We start from the raw sequence: 27,610 nt of genomic DNA, 5'->3' as shown, positions 1-27,610 counted from the left end.
CCTTGGGCATTGTTATAGGTTCCTGTGTACCCCTAAAAATTAAGGATTAAACAAAAAACGACATTGTGCAATCTGACTGCAGATTACAACACCACGTATTGTTCAATAGTGGTTATTCTCTCCGACCCAATGTACCCCCTGAAAAGTGCAAATGTACCGCAGAGCCCACCTCACTGACACCTCACTGACAAAAGGCAAAGGAGGAAAAACCCAACACCCAACCCCAACCAACCAATTTTCCCCTGCAACCGCTGCAACCGTGTCTGCCTGTTCCGCATCGGACTTGTCAGCCACAAACGAGCCTGCAGCTGACGTGGACTTTTTACCCCTCCATAAATCTTCGTCCGCGAAGCCAAGCCAAAGGATTCTCTCCGACCCAATGTACCCCCTGAAAAGTGCAAATGTACCACTGGGGGGGGATACATACGCCAGGTTGGGAACCCCTGCTCTACGGTATACCTGTTGAAGTTTCCCGAGCTCCAAATCCTTTTAAGCTTCCTGGGGTCTTTTGAAGCTTTTGAGATCTATGTTCCCGTACTCAAGTCACGAGGGCCTGGATTCCTGGGCTCCATTTAAACTTAGTGGGTTAACTGGAAGATTTATTATAATCCGAGCAACAGTGAAAAAGAGGTTAAGGCATGTTGCGTATTAATATAAATAATATCCAATAGACAAGTAAAATTACCTAGTAATATCCTGCCAAAATGAGAATAGGCTGCATATTCCTCACTCTTGTTATTTATCTGTAGACCAGCTTTCAATCCATAATTCACCTCTTATCCCTAATGTTCTGACCTTCTCACCCCATGTGCGGAACTTATCAAAAACTTCCTGAAAATCCAAATACGCCGTAACTATCATTTACTCAAGCGGATAAATCCTCAAAAATCTTTCTTAATCAACGCACATTGACACTGCTCACTTGTATCCTGATTTCCTCTGTGTCTGGATATGATATCTCAGAATAGATTCTAGCATTTCCCAATGTCAGCCTGATAATGCCTGTTTTCTTCCTCTCCAGTGGAATCACAAGTTCAGTCTCTGATTTATATGAAACCGCGATATTCTCCTTTCAAAACACTTTAATGTAGATCATCAGAAATTGAGAGTTGTCAGGCTCATTAACATCTCTACTAATACATATTTCTGATTTGCAGTGAACCTTTGGTTCTGCATTGCTTTTGGGAGGCTTTCGCCATGAAGACCATCACAAGGTATTCGTTTAATTCCTTTGCCATTTTCTGATTGCTGCTCTCTCTCTATGAGAGTCCAATATTAGCCCTCACTAGCCTTTGCTTTCCACCATTGATATATTTAGCCAAATGTGCATCTTTAAAGTTCACTTTTTAAAAAATTCCTCCAACAATTATGATTGATTGAGGATAATTTAAGACCGTTGGGGGAAGGGAAGTTTCCGTCAGTGACCTTTTTTGTGATCTTGTAAACATGGTGAGAAGACTTCCTTTGATCACTTTCTAGAAACATTTAAACACACTTTCACGGGAAATTATTTGCCATGTTAAGGAAAGATCCCTAGATAATTATGGACAAGGAGGGGCATTCAGCTTCTCCATCTATAAAACTTCGTACTCTGTCCCTGCTACAATTTAACCATTGAAAAAAATTATTTCAGAGTTTTGCGATTTCTCAGGAAGCCCGTTCCTTGATTACTCATTCGGTGTGAAGAACTCTGTGAAATCTGCTCTTCAGGAAAAGGTTTTGTATCCTGTGGGATGCTATGGTCTGGATTTTGGTAATTGTCTGGATTTCACAGCGTGAAATGCAGATTCACTGAGGGGTGGAGACATCAGACATGGATTCGGGAAAGGCAGATCATGTTTAACCAATTTACTGGAGTTCTTTGAGGATACAATGAGCACCTTGGATAGAGGGGAACAGGTGGATGTGTATACTTGGATTCCCAGAAGGCATTCAATAAAGTGCTGCAATATATACTTCTGCATGAGATAAAATTCTCTCAAATGTCTACAGATGTGTTCTGACTGGTATGGGGGACACCAATATCCCCCGAGCGTAAAGCCCTGCAAAAGGTAGTGGTCACAGGACACAACATCACAGGGAAAATATTCCCCACCATCGAGAACGTCTACAGGGAAAGCTGCCTTTGGAGAGCGCCAACAATCATCCAGGGCCCGCACCACCCTGTTCTCACTGCTACCATTATGAATGCCACAAGACTCGCACCACCAGGTTCAGGGACAGCTGCTCCCCCTCCACCATCAGACTCCTCAACAACAAACTCAATCAGGGACTCATTTAAGGACTCGTACTGTTGCAGTTATTGATTTTTAAAATTCTTTCTGTATTGCACAGTCAGTTTGTTTACATTTCATTATCTCTTTGCAGTTATTTATTTGTTACATGTGTAAATTGTGGGGTTTTTTTTGCATTACCAACAGATGGTAATTCTGCCTCACCACGGGAAAAAGAATCTCATGTCATGTATACACCCTGACAATAAATCTGATAATATAATCACAATAATGTTGAAAAGTGCTAAGTAGTGGTGATGTTATCATGGAGCCTTCCCATGTTGCTGTATGGGTAACGCCAATGTGTTTTCTACATCCATTGCGAGAGCATCTCTGTAATGTAGTCACCTCCAGCAACTGTTCTGTAGCTTTGCCGTCATTTTGTTTTTAGCTCAGCACTCAGGGGTTGGGCTTGAACCCAAGCTTTCTAAGCTGGAAGCGTGAATTACATCACTGACCCACGGCTGAGCTGATGGGATGGCATGCCCCTTCATCCTATGTTTGTTCTGGACCTGTTGAAAAATTTTTGAAACCGAAGTCTGACTGCCAGTTAGTGCAAGACAGGTGCTCTGCAGGCAGAGACCTGTTTGACAGGTGTGCTAACATTCTTTTTGGTTTAAATATACTATAGACTATCTTTACACTTATGACTGAACCAAGAAAAACTGTAGAAAATAAGGAGCACGTGGACAAAATGCTTTAAATAATCTGGAGCTAAACTAAGGAAAACCAGCACGAACCATGTTCAAAAACTGTTAAGTGCAATTTTCTCCCTAAGTATTATTACAATTGCAAGGCTTGTTGGTAATGTGTTCTGCTTCATTCCCATTCCATTTATACGCCTACAAATGTATATTTTTAGTGCTTTCACAGAATGGAGCAGGCACATCAAACATTGTTGAATAAAATCTCATTACTGGAAGGGTGAGGGTGCAGAGGAGATTTACCAGGACTTTCCCTGGATTGGAAAGGGAAGTTTAGCAGAGTGAAGAAGGATGAAAGATTACTTAATTGAGGGTCTACAAGATTCTGAGAGGCAGAGTTCGTGTAGACAGCCAAGGTGGGAGAAGCAAACACCGGCGAACATCCGGACAAAGTGAAGGGAGGAAAGTTTAAGGGACGACATCAGGGTTTTTTTTTTGACCCAGTGAGTTGTGGGTGCCTGGAATGCCTTGCCAGGGGTGATGGTGGAGGCTGGAACATTAGGGCCATTTAAGAGACTCTCGGATAATGAGGTAGGAAGGGTTTAGATTTTTTTTAGGAGGAATATGTAGGTCAGCACAACATTGAGGACTGAAGGGCCTGTATTTTGCTGTAGTGACAACGCATCAAAATCCCAGAGAACCATTCCGAAGTTTTGAAACAATGTCGGAATGGCTGTGTGCCAGCAAATGGTTGCCCATTCTTTCTCTTCATAATCAGTAACCACATGAAAGGCACGTGCAGTGCACATCTGTTTAAAATGCGCCTTCAAAAGTGGCCAAATTTAAATTCTTTTGCACGCCCATAATGAGAGAATGCTTGTAACGCTCGCTATGTCATTCAGCATCTTGAGGGATGCTTAATCACTTACAAAGTGAGATTAAATGACTTCTTTTAAAAATTGCCATCATATGTGATAACATTCTTCTCAATTATTTCCATTGTTATTGAAGGTATTCTGTCCTGGGTGGCTTCTTGTTTCACAGTTTACTGCGATCCCAGTGCATTGACTCTCTGAGTCACTTGCTTATCTTTGATTAATTCTTTTTTTATTTTTCACACTATGAACCATATTGACCTAAATACACATAAACCTTTCCCTCTTGAATATACACAGTGTCAGTTTCTCCCCTTTTTCCCCCCTCCCCACCCTCTAAATATTCAACATATACAATTTGGGCATGTGGGAAAGTGGAAAAGTTTTGGGAAGATCTAAATCAGATATTAAATAAAATCACAAAAAGCAATATACCAAAAAATCCAGAGATCTTTCTTCTAAGTAATATAAGAAGTGAAGGACTTGGCCTCGATTTGGATGGAGCACAAAAAAGATTTATTATGATAGCCTTAGCTGTAGCAAAAAAATGTATAATGTCAACCTGGAAATCAGAAGAGAGCCTGAGAGTACAGCAATGGTACATAGAAATTAATAAATGTATTCCATTGGAAAAAAATAACATACAATTTAAGAAATAACATCCCATTATTCAAACGAGTCACTTGCTTGTCCGAAGCACATATTTTTACTTGAATTTTTTTTTAATAGCTTGATCCAGGAATTCTTGTGAATCATTACATGCGTGTCTTTCAAATGGGTGTCTTTCAATCTAATTTGGCAATTTTGAGGAGAAACCAAAGAAGTGACTCATCTGCTGCTTCAGGGACAAAAGCCATTTTGCAGAGGATACGGAGAATCTGCAGAGGGATATAGATAGGTTAAGTGAGTGGGCAAGGGAGATGGAGTTCAATGTTGGTAAATGTGAAGTTATCCACTTTGGAAGGAAAAGTGGAGATCAGGTTATTATTTATTTAAATGGAAAACGATTGCAGCACGCTGCCATACAGAAGGACTTGGGAGACCTCGTGCATGAATCACAAAAGATTGGTTTGCAGGTGCAGCAGGTGATCAGGAAGGCAAATGGAATGTTGGCCTTCATTGCTAGAGGAATGGAATTTAGGAGAAGGGAGGTTTCGCTGCAACTGTACAAGGTACTGGTGAGGCCGCATCTGGAGGACTGCGTGCAGTTCTGGTGTCCTCACTTGATTCCTCAATGTACTGGTGCTGGATGTCCTGGCTTTGGAGGCGGTGCAGTGGAGGTTCACCAGGTTCATTCTAGGGATGAAGAGGTTGGCGTATGAGGAGAGATTGAGATGTCTGGGACTGTACTTGCTGGAATTTAGAAGAATGAGAGGGGATCTTATAAAAACATAGAGGTAGGTAACTTGTTTCCATTGGTAGAGGAGACCTGAACTAGGGGACATAGCCTCAAGATCCAGAGGAGTAGATTCTGGATGGAGCTATGGAGGAACTGCTTTTCCCAGAGGGTGATGAATCTGTGGAATTCACTGCCCATTGAAGCAGTGGAGGTGACCTCAGTAAATATATTTAAGACAAGGATGGATAGATTTTTACATAATAAGGGAATTAAGGGATGTGGGGAAAAGACAGGCAGGTGGAGATGAGCCAATCATCAGATCAGCCATGATCTCATTGAATGGGCCAAATAGTCTACTCCTGTACCTCTTTCTTATGTTCCTATATTCATTACAACAGGAACAAATTGCATTTAAATGGTGTCTTTAATGTATGTGAAGTCTCCAGTCTGCACCCACTCACTGTAACTTTGAAGAGTCATTGCAAATATAATTGGGGCTGGGGAGTCTGTGGGGAGGGACCACATGTACAATCGGTGTGGCTAACCAGACAATTATATGCGACAGTGGTTTACCATAATAATGACCCTGCCCCAATCTGAGTGATCCTATTTTAGCAGGCTTTCCCCAAGTGAGTCATGGAGTTGTAGAGTTCTGCTGCATGGAAATGAAGCCTTGTCAACTCAAAATAGAACCATAGAATGCTACAGCACACAGAAAACAGGCCATTCATCCCTTCTAGTCTGTGCCAACCATTATTTAGTTAGTCCCATTGACTTGCTCCCATTCCATAACCCTCCAGACCTCTCCCACTCAAGTATCTATCCAATTTATTCTTAAAACTTTAGATCAAGCCCGTATTCACCACATCAGATGGCAGCTCATTCTACACTCCCACCTCTCCCTGAGTGAAGAACTTTCCCCCTAATATTCCCCAAAACTGTCCCCTTTCAGCTTGAAACTCTGACCTCTCGTATTTATCTTCCCCAATCTAAATAGAAAAAGCCTACTCGCACCCACTCTGCCTACAAGCTGGATTACCAATTAGTGGTAGTGCAAAACAAAACTTGTACACATGTAAACAAATGTAAACAACTGTGCAATGCAGAGAGGAGAAAAAAAAACCAAACAATAAAGTGCAAAAGTAAGAGTCCTTAAATGAGTCTCTGATTGAGTTTGTCGTTGAGGGACTGATACCTCTTTCCTGATGGTAGCAGAGAGAACAGAGTGTGTGCTGGGTGGTGAGGGTCTTTGATGATCGCTGCTGCTCTCCAAAGGCAGTGTTCCCTGTAGATGTTCTCAAAGGTGGGGAGGGCTTTGCTTGTAATCTCCTGAGCTGCGACCACAACCTTTTGCAGGGGTATTGGTGTTCCCCTACCTGTAATGAAGCCGGTCAGCACACTGTCCACCACACATCTGTAGAAATATACCATGGTTTCTGATGTTACATCAAACCTCAGCCAACTCCTGACAGATTTTGGATTCAATAATCGCCTCCATTTAGGGCGGCATGATTAGTGTGGCAGTTCAGCGCCAGTGATCAGGACGAGGGTTCGAATCCTGCGCTGTCTGTAAGGAATTTGGACGTTCTCCCAATGTCTGCATGAGTTTTCCCACCCTTCAAAACGTACAGGTCAATTGAGTGTAATTGCGCATTATAGGCTTGTGGGCCACAAAGGGCCTGTAACCGTGTTGTGTGTCTAAATTTAAAATTTATAAAACCACAACTTTGACCAGCCAACTTGCTCATAAATTAATCTTAAGGAGAGGCTTTCTGTGGGATGGAGACATTGATCTTCTGTGAGAGTTCTGACGATGCTTATTGCTGGGAAGCTGCTACCCCCTCCCCCCCCTCCCCCATCAATACCTTGCTCTCATGTGCTAAATGGTACTTATTTTTTTGTGACTAACAATTAAGGGACCCTAACATCATGGATCTATCAACCAAGTAAAAGCACAACGCTGGAGAAACCCAGCAGGTCAAGCAGTAGAGCAAAGATAGAGATACATAACCAACGTTTTGGGCTTGAGTCCTTCTTCAAGGTACCTTTGCTGTGTAAAGTGCACCATTTGACCTGCTGAGTTTCTCCAGCGTTGTGTTTTTACTTCAATCATGTGTTTTACATCTATCAACCAATGCCTATTTTATTTGGATGAAAATGGCATGGTTTAGCCAGTGAGACCAGGTACTTTGTATTAGATGTATGGGAATCCTTTGATTTAGCCTTCTCAGCTTGGTTACCACCCAGAAAAAGAGAAAAAAACAGGTCATTCAACCCTTCCGGTCTGTGCTGACCAATAAGGCTAGCTAGTTCCACTGAACTACTCTCATTCCATAATCCTCCAGTCCCCTCCTATTCATGTATCCAATTTATTTTTAAAACTCAAGATTGAATCTGCATTCAATGCAGCAGATGGCAACTCATTCCACATTCCTACCACTCTCTGAGTGAAAATCTTTCCCCTAATGTTCCCCTTATACTCCTCCCCTTTCAGCTTAAAGCTATGACCTCCTGTATTTATCTCCCCCAATCTAATTGGAAACATCCTACTCACATCAACTCTATCTATGCCCCTCATAATCTCATAAACCTCTATCAAATCTCCCCTCATTTTGCTTAATTCCAAAGAGTATCATCCTAACCTGTTTAATCTTTCCCAGTAACTCAACTCCCGAAGATCTGGCAACATTTTAGTAAATCTTCTCTGCACTCTTTCAATCTTAATGATATCTTACCTGCTGCTGGGTGACCAGAATTGCACACAATATTCTAAGTGTGGCCTCACCAATGACTTGAATAACTTCAACATAGCATCCCAACTTCTATACTCAATACTTTGATTTATAAAGGCTGAGATGCCAAAAGCTTTCTTCACAACCCTGTCCACATGCGATGCCACCTTCAGGAAACAATGTATATGTACTCCCATATCTCTTTGTTTCTTTACACTCCTCAATGCCCTACCATTTACTCTATATGTCCTACCCTGAATCAAAGTGCAAAACCTCACTCTTATCTCCATTAAATTCCATCAGCCATTTACTGGCCCAATTTCCCAGTTGGTCCAAATTCCTCTGCAAGCTTTGAAAATCTTCCTCACAATCCACGACGCCCCCTATCTCTATGTCATCAGCAAATCTGCTGATCCAATTCACCACGTTATCATTTATTTAGATAACAAACAATAATGCCCATATTCTTCAGCATAAAGACTCACATGATGAAGTGTTCCAGTCTGAAAAGGTGACATTTCTTTTTCTCTCACTGACGCTGCTCAACCTGCTGAGTTTCTCCAACAGGTTGTCAGAATCAGAATTTATTGTCAAGAACGTGTCATTGTTTTGCAGCAGCGTTGCGGGTGACACTATTTACATTTTTAAAAGTAAATAAATTCGTGCAAGAGAAGAGAAAGTGTAGAATCTGTGGGTGATTGTCCATTCAAAATCTGATGGCGGAGGGGAAGCAGTTCTTTTTGTGCCGCTGAGTGCTCGTCCTCAGGCTTCTGTCTCTCCTTCCTGATGGTAGCAGAGTGAAGAGGGCATGGCCTGGGTGGTGGGGGGTCCTGCTTTCTTCAGACACCACCTCTTGTAGCTGTCCTCGATAGAGTGAAGACTAATAACGTGATGGCGCTTGCTGAGATCACAACTCTGTAGTTTTTTTCCTATCTTGGGCATTTGCACCGCCATGCCAGACAGTCATGCATCCAGTCAGAATGCTCTCTCCATGGTACACCTGTAGAAATTTGCAAGAATCTTTGGTGACATACCGAATCTCCTCAAACTCCTCACGAAGAATAGCCTTCTTCATGATGGCATCTACATGGAGGTCCCAGGATAGATCTTCAGAGATGTTGACACCTAGGAATTCCATTGCTGACTCCTTGATGAGGACTGGTATGTGGTCTGCTGATCTCCCCCTCCTGAAGTCCACAATGTGTGTTTTGCTCCAAATTCCAGCGTTCTCGCATGGCTCATTTTACCATTGCTGCCCCTTTGAAAGACCTATCTAGTCAGTTTCAACCCTTTATTGAAAGTCTTTCCCCTTTCAAATGTGTTATTTATTTCCTTTAAAAACCTTTTTAGAGTCTGTTTCCTACACCCTTTCAGATTATGCTCGTTGGACTATTTGTCCTGACCTCACAATTTTTAAAACCAAATCTTTGATCTATATCTTTGTCAGTAGAAACAGGCTCTCCCAATCTACTCTATATCAACCCCATGATACTGAGGGTCTGTATATTCCCTTTGAACCTTCCCTACTTCAATGTTTTGATAAACGTGCTGCAATGCTGGTTATAGAAGTCAGTAATGGAATGTTGATGATCTAATAAAGAGTGATTGATTGTCAGATTTCACCCTAAAAATCAAAAGGTTTAGAACATAGAACAATACTGCACGTACAGGCTCACCGGTCCACGATGTTGTGACAACCTACATATTCCTACCAAAAAAAACTGAAATCCTTCCTATCTCATAACCCTCTATTTTTCTTTCATCCATGTGCCTGTCTAAGAGCCTTTTAAATGCCCTTAATGTTTCATCCTCAACTACCATCCTTGGCAAGACATTCCAGGCACCCACAACTCTATGTATAAAACATTTTTTAACCCTTACCCCTGATGTCTCCCTAAACCTTCTTTCCTTCACTTTGTCCAGATGTTGTCTGGTGTTTGCTGCTATTGCCTTGGGAAAAAGGCACTGGCTGTCCACCCTATCTATGCCTCTCAAGATCTTGTAGACCTCTAAGTCTCCTCTCATTCTTCTATACTCAAAAGAGAAAAGTCCCATCTCTGCTAACCTTTCCAATCCAAACAACATCCTGGTAAATCTTCTTTGCACCCTCTCCATAGCTTCCATATCTTTCCTAAAATGAGGTGACTAGAATTGAACACAATTCTCCAAGTGTGGTTTCACCAGAGATTAGAGTGACAACATGACCTCTCGACTCTTGAACTCAATCCCCCAACTAATGAAACCCAGCGTCCCATTGGCCTTCTTAACTATCCTGGCAATTTGTGTGGAAACCTTGAGGGATGTATGGATTTGGACCTCAGGGTCCCTCTGTTCCTCCACACTGTTAAGTATCTGACCATTAACCCTGTACTCAGCCTTCAGATTTTCCCTTCCAAAAACCATCGCCTCGCACTTCTCCGTCCAATTCCAGAGCTTGTCCATATCCTTTTGAAACTGGCAACAACCTTCAGCAATATCCACAACTCCTGCAACCTTCGTATCATCCGCAAACTTACTGGCCCACCGTTCCACTTCTTCATCCAGGTCATTTATAAAAATCACAAAGAGCAGGGGGTCCCGGAACAGATCCCTGCGGAACTCCACTAGTTACTGACCTCCAGGCAGAATACTACTATTTTTAATTTATCCAGAAACAATTAATTTGTTGGGAGCAATGAGAATAATTAAATATCTCTGAATAGATCATAGAATTTTTATCAAAGAGTTTATTGAAATTGTTTTGGGATTGAGTTATCATTTCAGCCATTGCTCAGAGTGGTTATTGCTTCTGTCTCTATATCACGAAGTTTGGGTTAAACTTGCACTCCAGATGACACAGAGAGAAGAAAAACTGGGCTGATTTTGAGCCAGGGCTTTGCTGTTTTTCACACCAACAGTCAACTCCTGTCCCTTGGGTGGACGTGAAATCCCTCCGGCCATGATTGCGAAGATAAGACATGGAAATGCTGGACGAATTCAGCAAGTCCATAGAGGGTGAAGATGTATGACCGACGTTTCGGGGCTGATCCCTTCCTCAAGGTACGAGCAAAAAGCAGGCAGGCGGCGGGGGAAAGGAGAAGACAAAAAGCGTTCATTGGATATGATGAGGAGTGGAGCAGGAAAGGCAAGAATTGATTGGGGGAGTGAAAGGAGACAGAGTGAAAGGGGGGAAGGAAGGGAGAGAGAGAGAGTTGGAAGAAAGGAGACATGAGGAAAATGGGTGTCTGGACTCCTCCCTCTCCTTCCCATTTCACCAGCTTTTTTCATACAGACACCTGTCTGTTTTGTACTCATGCCTTTAACGCCAGTAATTTATCTTTAACTCCTATCGACGCCGTGAGACCTGCCGAGTTCCTCCAGCATTTCTGTGTTGTTACTATAATCACACCTTCGTGCTTTTGAAGATCAAGAGAGTTACCTCCGATGCATAATTCCTCTCGCTATATTTATTCAGAGACAGAGAGAGATTCATCTGAATCTACACCAAACATTTACACCCATACCAAATTAACCACGTTTTATTTTATTACCTCCACTTTTTCCCATCAATTCCCCCGGAATTTGACCACCCACCAACCCGCACGTCTTTGGGATACAGAGGGAGACCAGATGACTGAGGAGACCATGCCAACTCCACTCCAAAGCCAGGTCACTGGGGACTGCAAGGAGGCAGCTCCTCTGGGTGTGCCTAACCACCACCTGCATATCTCTCTGCATGTTGGTTTTTTTTAAATTAACCCCCTCATTGCTTGAGGGAACGTGAAGTTGCCCTGTCTTCCTTTTGTAGCATTGAAGACTTGCCAGACTTTTATTGCCTATAACGAACTTTGGGGGTGAAGAAAGGGACGTGAGAGACGATGAAGGAACTCAGTTTACTTTTTCCTTGCCACTGACTGGATGTCACAGAAATAGACTGCTATGGGACTGTAGCCAGCTCTGCTGTAATTCTGAATAATGTTCTACGGACATTGACACGCACATTTTCTTATCCAAGATTTACTTTGGATCAAAGCCACCCTTTACTGATTTTAGCACACATGATTATTGACCTTCTGTTCTATGTATTGCCCACAACGCACCAGTGGTTTAAATACTACATTTATGTTGGCAGCACTCCATCGAAGTGTGTAGACAATCTGTGCATAAGCTAATAAAATGTTGAGTTCAACTAAATAGTCTGTCGCTAACAAGGCTTATGTAAACTCGTACAACTTTAGGGGATCGTGCGTGCATTCTCCCTTCCTTCCTAATTTACAGCTGTGTGTTAAAGCCTTGGGAACGAACCTCGAGTTTTGAGTAGATTTTTTCAGTACCCTTTGCAATCTTAGCCTGGAGCACTTCTGAGACAGCTTTGCGTGCGGACAGGTTATCTTAATCTCTTCCTGAGGATAAGTCAGGTATCCGAACGTGGAACTGGTGTTGATTTACAGTCTGTTTAGCTCAGATTCAAAGTGTGCACAGGCGCTATCTCATTGAACTACAAAGGGACAGAGCAACAACATCTCCTGAGTAATTTTCTACAAAGGAAGAGAGCTCCCTTTGTCTGTAAACGTAATAGGTTCTAATGAGCCCTGAGAACAGAAATCACCCCCTGAGTAACATTTTAATATCTCAAATTTCACAACTGCATGACTGCTTTTAATCAGGACTAAGTAGATCTGAGTATCTGCAGTCAGGATTGAGTTATAAATTGATTCACGATGCAGTGTTGTTGCAACCATGCCTGGTGAATTTTCGGGGGGGGGCGGGGGTCAGCCCACCATTCATGAAATGTTCTGTGATGACAAATCCTGCTTTTAATTCCATAGTGGAGTGGACTGAGTGGGATTCATTGCTCAGCTCCGGAGACACTGAACTGACAGCTTTTGGGCCCGGAGTTCGCGTGTCGACTAAACCAAGAAAATGCTGATCTCCTTCACTGAAGGAAGCTGGGAAAGCAGCTGGTTCCACTGGCTTCATGGTTACCATCAGCAATACAACTTTTTAAAATTCCAGGTTTTTTTTCCAAAGTGTATATATATTGAGCATCAAAATAACTTCGTTCGCATTATAGATAGATGTACATTGTTCCCCCTTTTTAACAGAAAAATCAAGGATCCACACCACCCAGCACACACACCCTGTTCTCGCTGCTACCATCAGGAAAGAGGTCTCGGTGCCACAAGACTCACACCACCAGGTTCAGGAACAGCTGCTCCCCTCCACCATCAGACTCCTGAATGACAAACTCAATCAGGGACTCATTTAAGGGCTCCTACATTTGCACATTGATTTTTAAAAAAATGCCCTCTATTGCACAGTCAATTTATTTACATTTCTTTATTTGTTTACATCTGTACGCTGAGTCAATATTTTTTTGCACTGCCAATTAGTGGTAATTCTGCCACGCCCGCAGATAAAAGAATCTCAGGGTTGTATGTGATGTCATGTATGTACTCTGGCAATAAATCCGTAATCTGATCTGAAACGTGACGGAGACATAGATATTCACATACACCTTCAGATACACAGTCACTCCTGACCACTTTGACACCATTGCTTACAGTATCAATGGTATATTACAGATTATACTAGCGTATACAGTAAGACATTTACTCAGGAAACACATAGTTCAAAGACATAAATTTCCATTTACAAATTTATTTTTTCCAGCAGGCCCTCTTAATGTGTATTTGATTTTCTCCTGTTTAATAAAGAAACCTATATCTTTAATCCATTGTATAGTAGAGGGAATATATGGCGAGCTCTCCACTGGCCACCGTGACAGAGGTGCACCAAAGAAAAGGTACAAGGACTGCCTAAAGAAATCTCTTGGTGCCTGCCACATTGACCACCGCCAGTGGGCTGATATCGCCTCAAACCGTGCATCTTGGCGCCTCACAGTTTGGCGGGCAGCAACCTCCTTTGAAGAAGACCGCAGAGCCCACCTCACTGACAAAAGGCAGAGGAGGAAAAACCCAACACCCAACCCCAACCCACCAATTTTCCCCTGCAACCGCTGCAATCGTGTCTGCCTGTCCCGCATCGGACTTGTCAGCCACAAACGAGCCTGCAGCTGACGTGGACTTTTTACCCCCTCCATAAATCTTCGTCCGCGAAGCCAAGCCAAAGAAAAGAGTAGAGGGACCCCTCACACTCCCAGTGCAAAAAGACTAGATGTTTGAATAAAGTGCTCTCAACTCTTTCTCCAGCAAGCTTAGGGAGTTGTCAAACTCCAAATATTGCAGTCAATGGTTCAGAGTTCCAAATTAACTTTAAATAGTTTAGATAACATACTAAAGCAGCAGCTCTCAACCCTTTTTTCCCCCACTCACAGACTACCTTAAGGAATCCCTTACTAACCCCTTTACCTCCACTCCAGAACTCCTGAATATTGATACGTTGATGCCACGATGAAGGCTCAAGCCTGGAATGTTGGCTATCTATCCTTATCTTTGCAACGTACACTGTTTGACCAGCTGAGTTTCTCAAGCTTTGTGCTTTTATTTCAAGCACCGTGTCTGTAGACTATCAAATTTTACCCCTGTATTTTGGGGCACCACTCAGGTGGTGAAGATTAATTTTAATGAATTTGAAGTTAAGTGCTCCCAATTGCAAAAATGAGATTTCAACTCTTGTTCAAATTATTATTCCAGGTTTCTGCATTACTTGGCACACTAATGAATTGAAAACATAATGGAATCCCACCCCAACCTCTCTCTCAGACGGCTTCTCAGCACAGCATTGAGTTGGTACTGGTACTCTGCATCACCCATGGAGGTTAGCTAGATAGGAAGGAAGGAAGTGTGTCTTTAATTTTAGTTATTTCTCTTTCTCTATCTGTCTGTCTGTCTCTCTCTCTCTTACACACACCCACGCACACCCACCCTCTCTCCCTTCCACCCCACCCCACCCCCAGTTACCAGAGGCAGTTGTGGCCGCCAAGTCCCATTGCCTGCCAATTAGACAAATTACAGAGCAGCAGTGGCCATCAGTCAGACATTGAATACTTGTCAAGAAGCTGAACACAATATGCTGGAGGGTTGAGCAGCAAGAAATGGGAGAAAAGGAACTGTCAGCCTTCATCCTTCAAAGGAACCCTTCATCAAGGGTTAAGAGTCCGTCCTTGGAACCAGGAACCACCCCCCCCCCCCCACCCCAAACCTACAAATCACACTTCCAGCACTCCTTTAATCACTGAAGGGCTCATGTCGTGCGAGGCTCTGTCGCAATCACTTTTCCACTCCCGTCAGCTCAATCTGTGGAGCTGCGAATTGTTGGGGGGGGGGGGCGGGGGAAGTCACGTATTTGGGTGGAGGAGCATTAGGAAATCCTACTTTAACCACACCTTCTAGACGTACAGATTATTCTGTACGTTTGGCTCATTTCCAGTTCATTCAATCTGTCTACAGATAGCATCCTCATTCAGGCTGCAGTGGTTTTGGAAGCAGGGGGTGTTGAGGAACAGAAAGGGAATGAGTTTCTTTTGAGAAATGCAGCAATGTTCTTGATATCCAATACAACACAATTTACTGACTGGAGGAACAACACCTCACCTTCCATCTGGGCACCCACCAATCGGATGGAATTAACATCAAGTTCTCCAGTTTCCATTGACCTGCCCCCCCCCCACCCCTTTCTTCCCCTTGTCGCCTTTACGTCAGCATGCTCTTTCTCTCTCTGTCTCTCTCTCTCTCTCTTCCCTTTTCTCTCTGTCTCCTTTCCCAGAGCCAAAGTCAACTCTCACCTGACCATATCCAATTAACACTTTTTGTTGGTCTGGACTCCTCTCCCTGCCATTCTTCAGTCTTTATTCAGATGCCTTCCTGCTTTGCTTATTACCTTGAAGAAGGTCTCAGGCCCAAATTGTCGGTTATATGTCGTGACCTCCTATGGATGCTGCAAGACAGGCAGAGTTCCTCCAGCATTTACTGTGTGTTTTTACAGATAAGAAAACAATGTGTGGCTGGAGATAAAGGAAAACCACTCCAGAAGGCCATTGTTTGCGCAAGATTCAAACAGCTGCAGTCTTTGCATTTCACGATTTCACGACCGGATTCCCCTTGATTTGGGGTGGGGGGGGGGGGGGGCTTTTGGAAACGTTTACATGGTTAGCTGCGGCATCTGGGCAAAGCGTGAACATGCTGGAGAAACTCAGCAGATCAAACAATGTCCTTTATATAGCAAAGATAAAGATACAGAACCAATAGTTCAGGCTTGAGCCTTCATCGAGGATCAAGATTCAACATTCGTTTATTGTCAGGTAATGAAAATTTTACAAGAAATTACCTTTCGTCGACCAGAAGGCAGATGGATTTGCCATCAGCAGAAATTGGTGGGCACCTCTTGCAGTCAGAGAAAAAAAGAAGAAAAAGAGATTCTCCCCAGAGTCAATGAATTTAAAATTTAAATTTAGACATGCGGCATGGTAACAGGCCATTTTAGCCCACGAGTCTGTGTTGCCCAATTTACATCTCATTAACCTACACCCCAGATACGTTTTGAAAGGTGGGAGGAAACCGGAGCCCCCGGGAAAACCCACTCAGACACAGGGAAGAACATACAAATTCCTTACAGACAGCGCATGATTCAAACCCCGGACCCGATCGCTGGTGCTGTAAAGGTGTTGTGCTAACCACTACGCCAACCATGCCTCACTGAGTGTCCATGGATTCACCTCCAACGCTCCTATGGTCTCCACAGATTCCAATCCAAATTCCTTTTTTTTTTTCGAAACTTTATTTATTAATTTTAACATATGAAGAAAGTAAGTAATTTACGTACAGAAAAAATACAAAATAAAGTAATAGAAGTACAAAGTAACATAGTTAATACAATACCAATCTCGACATCTCCCCCTAACAACTAAAAACTAAGACTAAAAAAAAACCTATTTTTAACCCCTAAACCCTCCTTCCCCACCCCCACGATAAAGAGTGAAGAATTAATACTATTAGTATAATAAAAAAAAATAAAAAATATATATCTTAAAAAAAGATCGATATATATAAAAAACAAAAAAAAATTAATTAAGTATTAATTATTAATCCAAAAAAAATTTATTATATAAGAATATATATGAAAAAACAAAAACAAAAAGAACATAAATGAAAAAAAACAACTAATAAAAAAAACTAAAAAAAAGAAAAAAAAGAAAGAAAAAAAAGAAAACATATATATATAGAAAAAATATATAATAAAAAAAAAGTTTTTTTAAAGAAAAAAAATGATTAATTCAAACTTATTTAAATTGTATATAATCAATAAATGGGATCCCCTTTAACTCGTAAAAAGACATCTTATCTTGTATAGAAAAAGATATTCTTTCCATAACCAAACAAAACTTCATCTCTGAATACCACCTAGCTAAAGACAATACATTTCTATTCTTCCAAGTAATCGCTATACATTTCTTGGCCACTGCCAGTGCTAAGTAAATAAAAGAGATCTGGTAATTATCTAATTCTAAATCAATCAACGGTTGCATATTCCCTAATAAAAATATATCAAGGTCTAATACAATATGAAGATTATATAGATTATTAAATACAGATTGAATACCTTTCCAAAATTGTTGTAACCGATCACACAACCAAACAGCATGTAAAAAAGTACCAGAAACCTGATCACAACGAAAACAAAGATCTGACTTACTAAAACCAAATTTTTTTAATTTTTCGGGTGTTAAATATAATTGATGTATAAAACTATAATTAATCATCGCCAATCTAGCATTAATCAATTTTCCAACACTATTACGGCAGATTTCAGACCAATCTTCTTCAGTTATTGTTAAAGTTAAATCTTTTTCCCATTTCATTTTATCTTTATCCCAATCTATTTTACTTTCACTTTCCCACAAAATATGATACAAACCTGATATATAACCCTTTTTTGGAAATGAGAGCACATATTTCTCAAAATCAGTTTCAGACAGTAAATTCATTTGACGACCGCATACCTGTTTTACAAAAGATCTTAACTGATAATACACAAATATAGAATAACCACTTATATCAAATCTCTTTTGCAATTCTACAAAAGAACAAAAATTACCTTCTAAAAAACAGTCAGATAAATTATGTATTCCTTTCTTCTCCCATTGTTTCAAAATAGTATTAGATACCGTGAAAGGAACAAGTTGATTATTATATAATGGTAATCTTCCCGACCACTTATTTTTCAATCCCATTTTATGTAATTTACTTGTCCATAAATTCATTAAATGTTTCAATATTGGTACATCATAAGTTCGTAACAAATTTTTATTCCATCGAAATAAAAATTCATTTGAAAATTTTTCAGAAATAACTGCCAATTCTAGCTGTGCCCAACTAGGCGTATCTTGTGTGGCCATTAATGCGCTAAGAAATCTAAATTGAGCTGCTTCATAATAAAATTGAAAGTTAGGTAGCCGTAACCCTCCAAATTGAAAATCCCACATCAATTTTTTCAACGCCACCCTAGGAAATTTTCCTTCCCACAAAAAAATCCCTAATTACTTTATATAAATCCTTAAAAAATCTTTTTTGTAAACAACAAGGAATTGATTGAAATAAATATTGTATACGAGGAAAAATATTCATTTTTTTAGTATTAATTCTTCCTAATAAACCCAAAGGTAAATCTTTCCATTTAACTAAATCTGCCTTAATCTTCTTCATTAAAGGAAGATAATTAAGTGAATATAAATTTTGGTAGTCAGTATTAACATTAATTCCCAAATATTTAATTTGTTTCGTCCACTTCAAATTCATAATATTTCTAAACATTGAATAATCATCTTTACTAATTGATAAAATTTCACTTTTAGTCCAATTAACCTTATAACCAGATAATTGACCATAAATCTCTAAGGAATCTCAAATCCAAATTCCATTGACAACCTGAGCTCCAAATCCGAACCTCTGACGCGATTAGGAACCCTTCAGTGCTCTCGGCACCCTCTTGCATTCCCAGTTCCGATACCTGGTACCTCTTCAGCCAGTCTTCAGCAGACTGGTGTGAATCCTTTTAACTGCAGTCTCCAGCAGCCCGCAGCCTGCATGGGTTCCTCGCCTTGAGTCATCAACAGATCACCCACCTATGTGTTCGTCAGCTTCAGAGCCGCTCACTGTTACACCATTGTGGTCACTATTGATTGGAGTCATCTCCTGTGCTTCTCCAACTCAAACAAGGAATGTTCTCCCCATTTTCTGGTTCCCTGTGGTAAAAATACATAACCGACATCTCGAGCTTGAGCCCTTCATCAAGGTCTGGAAAAATGTTGGCCGGCATCTGAACAAAGGAGTTGGGGGGGGCGAGCTGTGGTCACAAAGCCAGGAGGTGATAGGTGGAGAAGGGAGGGAGGGGACAGCAGGGATCAAGGGGAGGAAGGGAAGGGGAAGGGAGGGAGGAGTTAAGATTTGGGAGAAAAAAGACCGTGTGGTTGCAGGATTTTAAATAAAGCTCTTTTAACAGGTTGTTTAAAGCCTGTTTGACTTCTGAAGGGCATTGGACCGTGGAGGAGCACCGTGCCTCTGGTCCCCCACTCTCTGTGGTTCCACCCCAGCGGCTGCCATGCCATTACAGCAGCTCTGGCAATGCTGCCATTTTCACTGCGTGTGATCATATGTGTGAAGTTTGAAGTAGTCGTGATGTGATGCCAGAAGGGAAATTTACTGGCGACACAAAAAGAGACTGTAGATGCTGGAATCGGGGGGACTTTGATCCGCTGAGTTTCTCCAGCAGTGAAACACAAGAACTACAGATGTGGAATCTTGGTCAAACAATGAGATGTTGTAGGAAAATAAAATTGGAGGAGATACACCTAGTTTTCTGTCTGGACGCTCTCCAATCAGATGACATTAACATCGACTTCTTCAATTTCTGCTAGCCCACTCCACATTCTCATAATTGTAAGGTGACTTCAGGTGATCAAGCATATGGGGTATGGTGGATCTAACACAGGGTGGGGGGCAGTGCCCTTTGACTTCTTTTCCTGTCCGACCAGTCAGATGACCCTCTCTATTACAGTGATATGACCTGGTCAATGGAGGCATCGGAGTATGGATAGGGCTGTGAAGGTTGGGTTGGGAAAGAATATTCACTTATAGATTTGGAGGATTTTTTTCTGAGAAACATGTTTTTCACACTTCTATTTCCATTCTGAAGTGTCTCCTGACCTTCCAGAGGGGTTGTTCACACGGAAGTCCAAATGTCCAGATCGCACTGCGAGCTTAGACAGAATACCTGAAGTGCGATATTTACATAGGCTGGACATGGGTCGCCACTGCGTCAACGTCGATCGTGACGTATAACCTACGTGTGATGTGCCACCGTGACAATGTCGTCAGTGACGTGAATCATCCGCATCCGAAATATCCTGCAGACAGAAGAGCGCTGCAATGTTGCGTGTTTTACGCGTCATCAATTGATCCGTTGATGCGGATCGCCTGCTGTTCAGTTTAGACAGCAGGTGTTCTATAAAAATATCTAGGGGTAAAAGAGGTAGAATTTCCAAACAGGAATGAGTTGATCTTTTTATACAGACTGCGTTCCGGAAATTTGGGAATAATTTCCCGGAATGCAGTGGCTGTGTTAAAAAACATGTGATAACATTTCTCTGCTACTTTAATGTGCTTACTGTTGGTAGTCCCAAATCTTAGAACCACACATGTTGGCAAGGGGCATTGATGCCTGATTGTCCATGAGTGTTAAATTTAAATTTTGATATACAGCACAGTAACAGGCCCTTTTGGCCCATGAGTCCATGCTGCCCAATTACACCCAATTGACCTACAACCCCCAGTACGTTTTTGAATGGTGGGAGGAAACAGGAGGACCCCCCCCCCCTCCCCGTGGAAAACCCAGGCAGACTTGGAGAGAATTTACAAACTCTTTACGGACAGCGCAGGATTCAAACCTTGGTCCTGATCGCTGGCGCTGTAACAGTGTTGCGCTAACTGCTAAGCTAAACGTGCCATCCCTGCAGTGCTCAGTTTCAGGTTTTGATCTTCAAACCCCCTTTTCTTCTGTTGACCAAAGGCCATACAGGTGTACTGAAGATCAGAATGGATGTTTGTCTTTGATGGGAAGTGGCTCCTGAATTATGGGAAGCAGTCTACATATTTCAAGGTTTTGTATTTAAGATGAGGGCAGGTTGCTAAAGGACATTTGTGTAGTAGATATTGAATCTAAGGTCCATTATTTCATTTGCTTCAGTGAACAAGTTGACGATGACTTGGAATTTGGCTTTCGAACATGCACAAGTGCACGTCTTCTACATACTAGAGCTCATCTACGGAGGTTGGGTGACTTTGGTTCTATCATTGAATAGTCTGCCATTAGTACTTAGATCACCTTCACTTCAGCAGAAACTTTATTGCAGATGAGGGGAGTCACTTTAATGACAATCACAGAGGATTAAGTGCCAAGTGTTCCTTCCAATGGTATTAACAGTCCTTCATTACAATTGCATTCATGTCTTTTGGTGGTGTGGGCCCTTTGCTGTTTGCTTAGTACAGTGATTCTCAATTTTTTTTCCCACTCACGTACCTTAAGTAATCCCTTATATACCACAGAGCACCCATGGCATCCTGTGCCATAGGAGCTGGGTGGTTTGTAAGGGATTAGATGATGGTATGTAAGTGGGGAAAAAAAGGTTGAGAACCACTGGATTAGTGCAGGCACAACCTATTTGACTTGCGTTTATCCGCACATACGACCAAATATTTTTTAAATATCTAAGGAAAAAAATAAAATTTACATGGTTTATGTTGTATTTGACAAACTATTACAGGGATACAGGGCACGTAAGAGGCAAAATGTGCGTACTTACCTTGTTAGTCGGTGTCCCGGCGTCCATAGGCTGGGCCCGGCCATCTTGATTCCTTTAGTTGGCACATGTGCAGTGGGTTCGTTTGGCACATGTGATGGAGTTAAGTGCCCTGATGATATTGAATTGGCGCCCTCAACTCTCGCGCCTGCGCCAACTGAAGGTTCCAACAGGAATCAAGATGGCTGCACCCAGCCTATGAACCCTGGAATCCCAACTAAGATAAGTACGCACGTTTTGGGTCTTACATGCCCTGTATCCTTGTTTTAGTTTGTCAAATACAATTAAAAAAAAGTCTTCAGTACTCCACGAGCGGGGGCAAAATTCCAAATTATGTGCATTCCGAGATGCGACCCAATTTCGGTAGTAAGTCGGGGAGTACCTGTCGATGAGCTTAACGGTGTCATGGCCGTTAGTGAACTCAGATATGTATGTCCCATACTGTGGTAGTGAGCCAGGAAGACCAACAGATCACCAGTCCCTTATTAGATTGAGCCTCAGTGCCATGCCCGAGAGATGAAGCTTTAGAAGAGTATCGGACAGGGTTAACCTTCCTGACCTTATCCACTGATCCTTACAGATAAAAGGAACCATATTGTAAGATGCTCTCAGGTGAGTTCTTGGTGTTCTGGCCACCAGATTTCAAGGAAAGCCAGCCAAGGAGGGGCGCAAAAGATTGGCCATTAATGTGCACCTAATGTAAGGCCGGTATCATTTTGCAGTCAGAATGATAAGCTTCTGGTTGAATTCTGTTGAAATAATCGTTGCAGATTAATACAGTTGTGAAGTGTATTCCTCCCTTGGCATCTTCCTTATCCTCTCTAATCAAAACTCGTGTCCTTCACAGTGGATGGCAGGTAATCAATAACAGGACATTGGAAAGTTTCAAACAGTGGATAAGGTCATGTGTTGGAGGAATGAACTATTTTGCTGCAATTCCAGAATTTCCTTGAAATCACATTGAGTGACAGACTTGTGGGGAACACCTGGTGAGGCAGTACAGAGGTGTGGTATTCCACCCTATACTTGGGAGGGCAGCATGTCCAGCCAACCGTTAAGACCTATCTAGAGTAACCCGTGTGGCCTATGAAGCCCAGCTGCCCACTAAATCAATGCGTCGCAAATTTGGTGGAATTTCAGGGGTTACACATTCTCAGTGATACCCCTGGGCAGCAGCCCCACACACTGCTTTAATCCACAATGTTGGCAGAGGATGCCAAGAATAAATCTTTATATTATATGTTTTCTTGATAACTTGGTTCCAGAGAGTCTATTTAAACAGAATTCTGTTTTTTCCTGTTGATGCAAAACTAGTCGAGTGGTAGCAATTTTCCATCAAAACTTTTTATCCCATATATTTTCTAATGAACTTCTGTGTCTTTTGATATTTTATGTGGTGCATTTTCTGGCACATTGTCATCTAATGTATACCAAAAACTGTAATTCTGTGGATCTAATCAATTAGTATTAAAAACGAGTCTCTGGATTTGGTTACTGCACAGTCGTCCCTGGTTCTGCTTTATAAACTTGCGCCCTAACTCACATTCAGTCATGAGTGAACAAAGAGTAGCTGGAGAAATGTAGGAGGACGGGCAGCACCTGTGGAGAGAAATGGTCAGTCAACATTGCAGGTCGGAACCCTTTGTTGAGGCTAAAGAAGGAGCAGAAATAGACCATTTAGCCCGTCGAGTCTGCCCCGCCATTTAATCATGAGCTGATCCATTTACCTCACAGCCTGGCTTTCTCCCCATAACCTAGGATGTCCTGGCTAATCAAGAACCTATCAATCTCTGACCTAAATACACCCAATAACCTGACCTCCATATCTGCCGGTGGCAACAAATTCCACAGATATACCACCAGCAAGCACAACAGGGCGAGGCAGATGTGAGCAGGGACCATGAGATGATAAGGTACTAGTCAAATTGGTCTTACCAATTACCAAGCATAAGAATTACCATTAAGTGGGAATTCTGCCTCGCCTGTAGGAAAAATAATCTCAAGGTTGTATGTACTCTGACAATAAACCTGAAATCTGAAATAAAGGTGGGAGAGGCAGAGAGACACGTCGGGGAAGAGACCATGGTGGGGGTAGGGTTGAGAAAAATAGACGGGAGCAGGCAGGCAAGGTGGAGGTGATACGCCGTCTGTCTTGCTGAGGCCCTCCAGCCTCTCTCTGTTCATTCAAGATTCCTGCATTTTGTGCCTCTCGCATCTCGTCCTATTCAGCAACATCGCGGTCTGGTATGACAACACCAATACCCCCGAGCATAAAACCCCTGCAAAAGGAAAGGGACGCAGCCCAGGACATCACAGGCAAATCCCCCCCCCCCCCCAGTCAATGAGAACATCAGAATCATCAAGGACCCTCACCACCCAGCACAGGCTCTGTTCTCGCTGCTGCCACCAGGAAAGAGGTCTAGGTCCCATATGACTCACACCGCCAGGTTCAGGAACAGCTACTCCCCTTCCACCGTTGGAAACTCAAACTCAATCAGGGACTCATTTAAGGACTCGGACTTGTGCACTTTATTGATTTTCTTTGTTCTCTCTGTATTGCACAGTCAGTTTGTTTACATTCATTATCAGTTTACAGTTATTTTATTTGTTTTCACATTTATGCTGTGTACAGTTTATTTTTTGCACTCCCAATTAGTGGTAATTCTGCCATGCCCGCAGGAATCTCTGGGTTGTATGTGGTGTCCTGTATGTTCTCTGACAATAAATCTGAAATCAAGAGTGCTCCCGTGATTACTGATCTGTGTTGGCTCCTGGTTTTAAAAAAAATCTTTTTAAAACTTCTATTCCCCTCCAGAGGCCCAAGTGTCTCTACCTCTGCAATCTCTCTAAGCACAAGTGACATCTGAAAGGACATTCTGACCATTTGATTATCCCGAAATTTAAGTGCTTCCCAATGGCACCCCTCATCTGCCAGGGAGCAACGCACTGAACCATAAAGTGCCTGAAGCAATTTTGCACTCTTAAGAAGTGCAATGCTCATTGAAGCAGTTGTTATAGTAGTTACCTCATCAGCATTATTTTAATTTGTTTCTTATTATGTTAATGTGTCTAGTTTTGACATGAATTAGGGAATGGGGACTGTATGAGGACATGATAACGCAGCATTCTCCTTGCAGCCAGATGTGGAATAAGCAGGAGGGACACAAATTGGGCAATAAAGATTCAATGATTTGCCAAGTGCAATTTCCGAGTTTGCGTAAATTATTTGAGTCTGACTCTTCTCGGTAAACGTCTCAGTTTTTGTACTGTGCCAATGGATCATTTTACATTTCCTGAACTCCACATCTTTCATACGGCTTGTGCTGTGAAACTCCGATCACAAGCAGCTGGACTCCAATATCTAAATAAGAGAAAGGCTCACATTTCCATTGTGTCTTTCACATCCCTTTGAGAAACTTCCAAGAGATTTTGCAACCAAATTTTTAAGTGCAGTTGCTGTTACAATAAATGTTACACTGGAGGCAAAAGCTGCATTGTTGTAACCAAGCTCTAAGAGGAAGTCATGCCAGGAGTTTTAGTGATTTTGGTTGAGGGATAAGCATTGGTAAAAGAACTGGGCATAGTAGCCTTCCCGCTGTACTTCAGAAGAGTGCCGTTGGATCTTTCTCATGCCCCCCCTGAAAGAACAGCCACCCCCTTCCCTCAGTTTAATGTCAGATCCAAAAGACGGCACCTCTGACAAAGCAGCCCCCACCCCCCCCCCCCTCAGCAGGGAGGTCAGATTAGATTATAAAGTGCTCAATTTTCTTCAATGGGATTTAAAATCACAACATTATGACTCACTATCCAAGAGTGCCTCCCAGTGAACCTTGGCTTGCTTTTTTTTTAAATAGTTGGAAGAAAAGAGAGACAGAGACTCCACTACCATTACTCAGTTCCTGTACACTGTTGAGATAAAAGGGTTATGTGTTATAACTGACTGTGTTATCAATGACTTTAAATACTTCATCTTGTCAACACAAAGTGACACCAGATGTGTCTTCTGAGGCATCGCGCAAATGACACTGTAAATGAACAGTTCCAGAACATGCCAATTTATCAAGGTGAAACACCATGGAAGTAAAAATGCTCTGACGCTGATCTTAACTCAACAGGAGAAAAGAGTGAACAACTCGGATGGTGTCCCTGGCACAGAGCTTTGGTCCTGCCAAATAAACAAGCAAAGCGGCAAGTGCTTTGTAAGGGTTACTGTTCAAACAAGTGTTCAAACTATGAGATATTTCTGGCTTTTAATCCATGATTTGGCACAGGCACTTTGTTTAATGTGTGAAACCACTTGCTTGATCAGCTTCTAGAAGCTATTAGGTAACCGAGGATCACATTTTATTTGATCAAACAGCAAAGGGAATAAACCGCAATGGTCTTTCATTGTTGTAACCAAGCTCTAAGAGGAAGTCAATGGGTTGAGCAGCATCAGTGAGGGGAAGGGGAATGTCCAGACCCTGCATCGTCTGAGTGAAGAGGGAAGAAAGGGGGGGGGGGGGGGGGGAGGCTGTGTGTGTGTGTGTGTGTGTGTGTGTGTGTGTGTGTGTGTGTGTGTGTGTGTGTGTGTGTGTGTGTGTGTGTGTGTTGTGTGTGTGTGTGTGTGTGAGAGAGAGAGAGAGAGAGAGAGAGAGAGAGAGGGGCCAGAAGGTGATAGGTGGAAAAAGGAGGGATGAAAGAAGGTGAGCAGATCGAACCAGGTGGGGGCGATAGAGAGGGGAGGATGGAGATAGGGGCAGGAAGGTGGAAGCAGACAATAAAAATAAAGTGAGATGGGTTGATGGTGAAAGTGGAGACACTCACTGGGTGATAAGCAGGAAGATAAAGATTCCAGTCCTGGAATTGGAAAAGTAAGAAAACGAGAGCTTCAGGGCAGATGAAACCAGGCTTGGAAGGGCATCGGATAGTTCAACATGTGGGTAGTAGGTTGATGGAACCAGGAGCGGGAAGGGGTGGGTGATGGAGTGGAATGAAAAATGGGAGATTGGGTGGCTGGAGTATGGGGAATTGGACAAAATGACAGGACCAGAGAGGGATCAGAAGGAGAGAGGTTGGGGGAAACTCAAGTTCAGATTCAGATTTATTGTTAGAGTACGTACATGACATCACATACAACCCTGAGGTTCTTTTTCCTGTGGACAAGGAAGAATTACCACTTATTGGTAGTGCAAAATAAAACTGTACACAACATATATGTGTAAACAAATAGATAACTAATGTAAACAAACTGACTGTGCAATACAGAGAGTTATAAAAAATAAAATGCACAAGTAAGAGTCCTTAAATGACTCTTTGATGGAGTTTGTTGTTGGTGGTGGAGGGGTTGCAGCTGTTCCTGAACCTGGTGGTGCGAGTCTTGTGGTACCGATAGTTCTTTCCTGACAGTAGCAGCAAGAAGAGTGTGTGTGCCAGGTGGTGTGGGTCTTTGATGATCGCTGCTGCACTCCGATGGCAGTGTTTCCCATAGATGTATTCAATAGTGGGGAGGCTTTTGCCTGTGATGTCCTGGGCTGTTTCCATTTCTTTTTGCAGGGCTTTACGCTCAGGGTTATTGTGATGCACTTTCCATCGCACATCTGCAGAAATTTGCCAGGGTTTCTGGTGTCATACCAAACGTCCACAAACTCCTGGTTTTTTGACAATGCCATTGGTGTGTTGGGTCCAGGAAAGAACTTCTGAAATAGTGACTCCCAAGAACTTAAATTTGCTCACCCTCTCCACCAATGATCACTGTATTGTACACCTCTAGCTTTCCTTTCCTGATGTCAACAATCAGCACCTTGGGTGCTTAGGTTGTTGTTGGTGCACCATCCAGCCAAGTTTTCGATCTCCCTCCTGGATGCAGACTCATCCCCTTCCTTTATACAACCCCCTACTGTGGTATCGTCGGCAAATTTGTAGATGGTGTTATTGTCGTACCAAGCCACACAGTCATAGTTGTAAGGTGAG

The sequence above is a fragment of the Narcine bancroftii genome, chromosome 11 (assembly GCF_036971445.1).
Source record: "Narcine bancroftii isolate sNarBan1 chromosome 11, sNarBan1.hap1, whole genome shotgun sequence".
NCBI lineage: Eukaryota > Metazoa > Chordata > Chondrichthyes > Torpediniformes > Narcinidae > Narcine > Narcine bancroftii.
The sequence above is the reverse complement of the archived record's forward strand: the minus strand, read 5'-3'. Positions refer to the sequence as shown.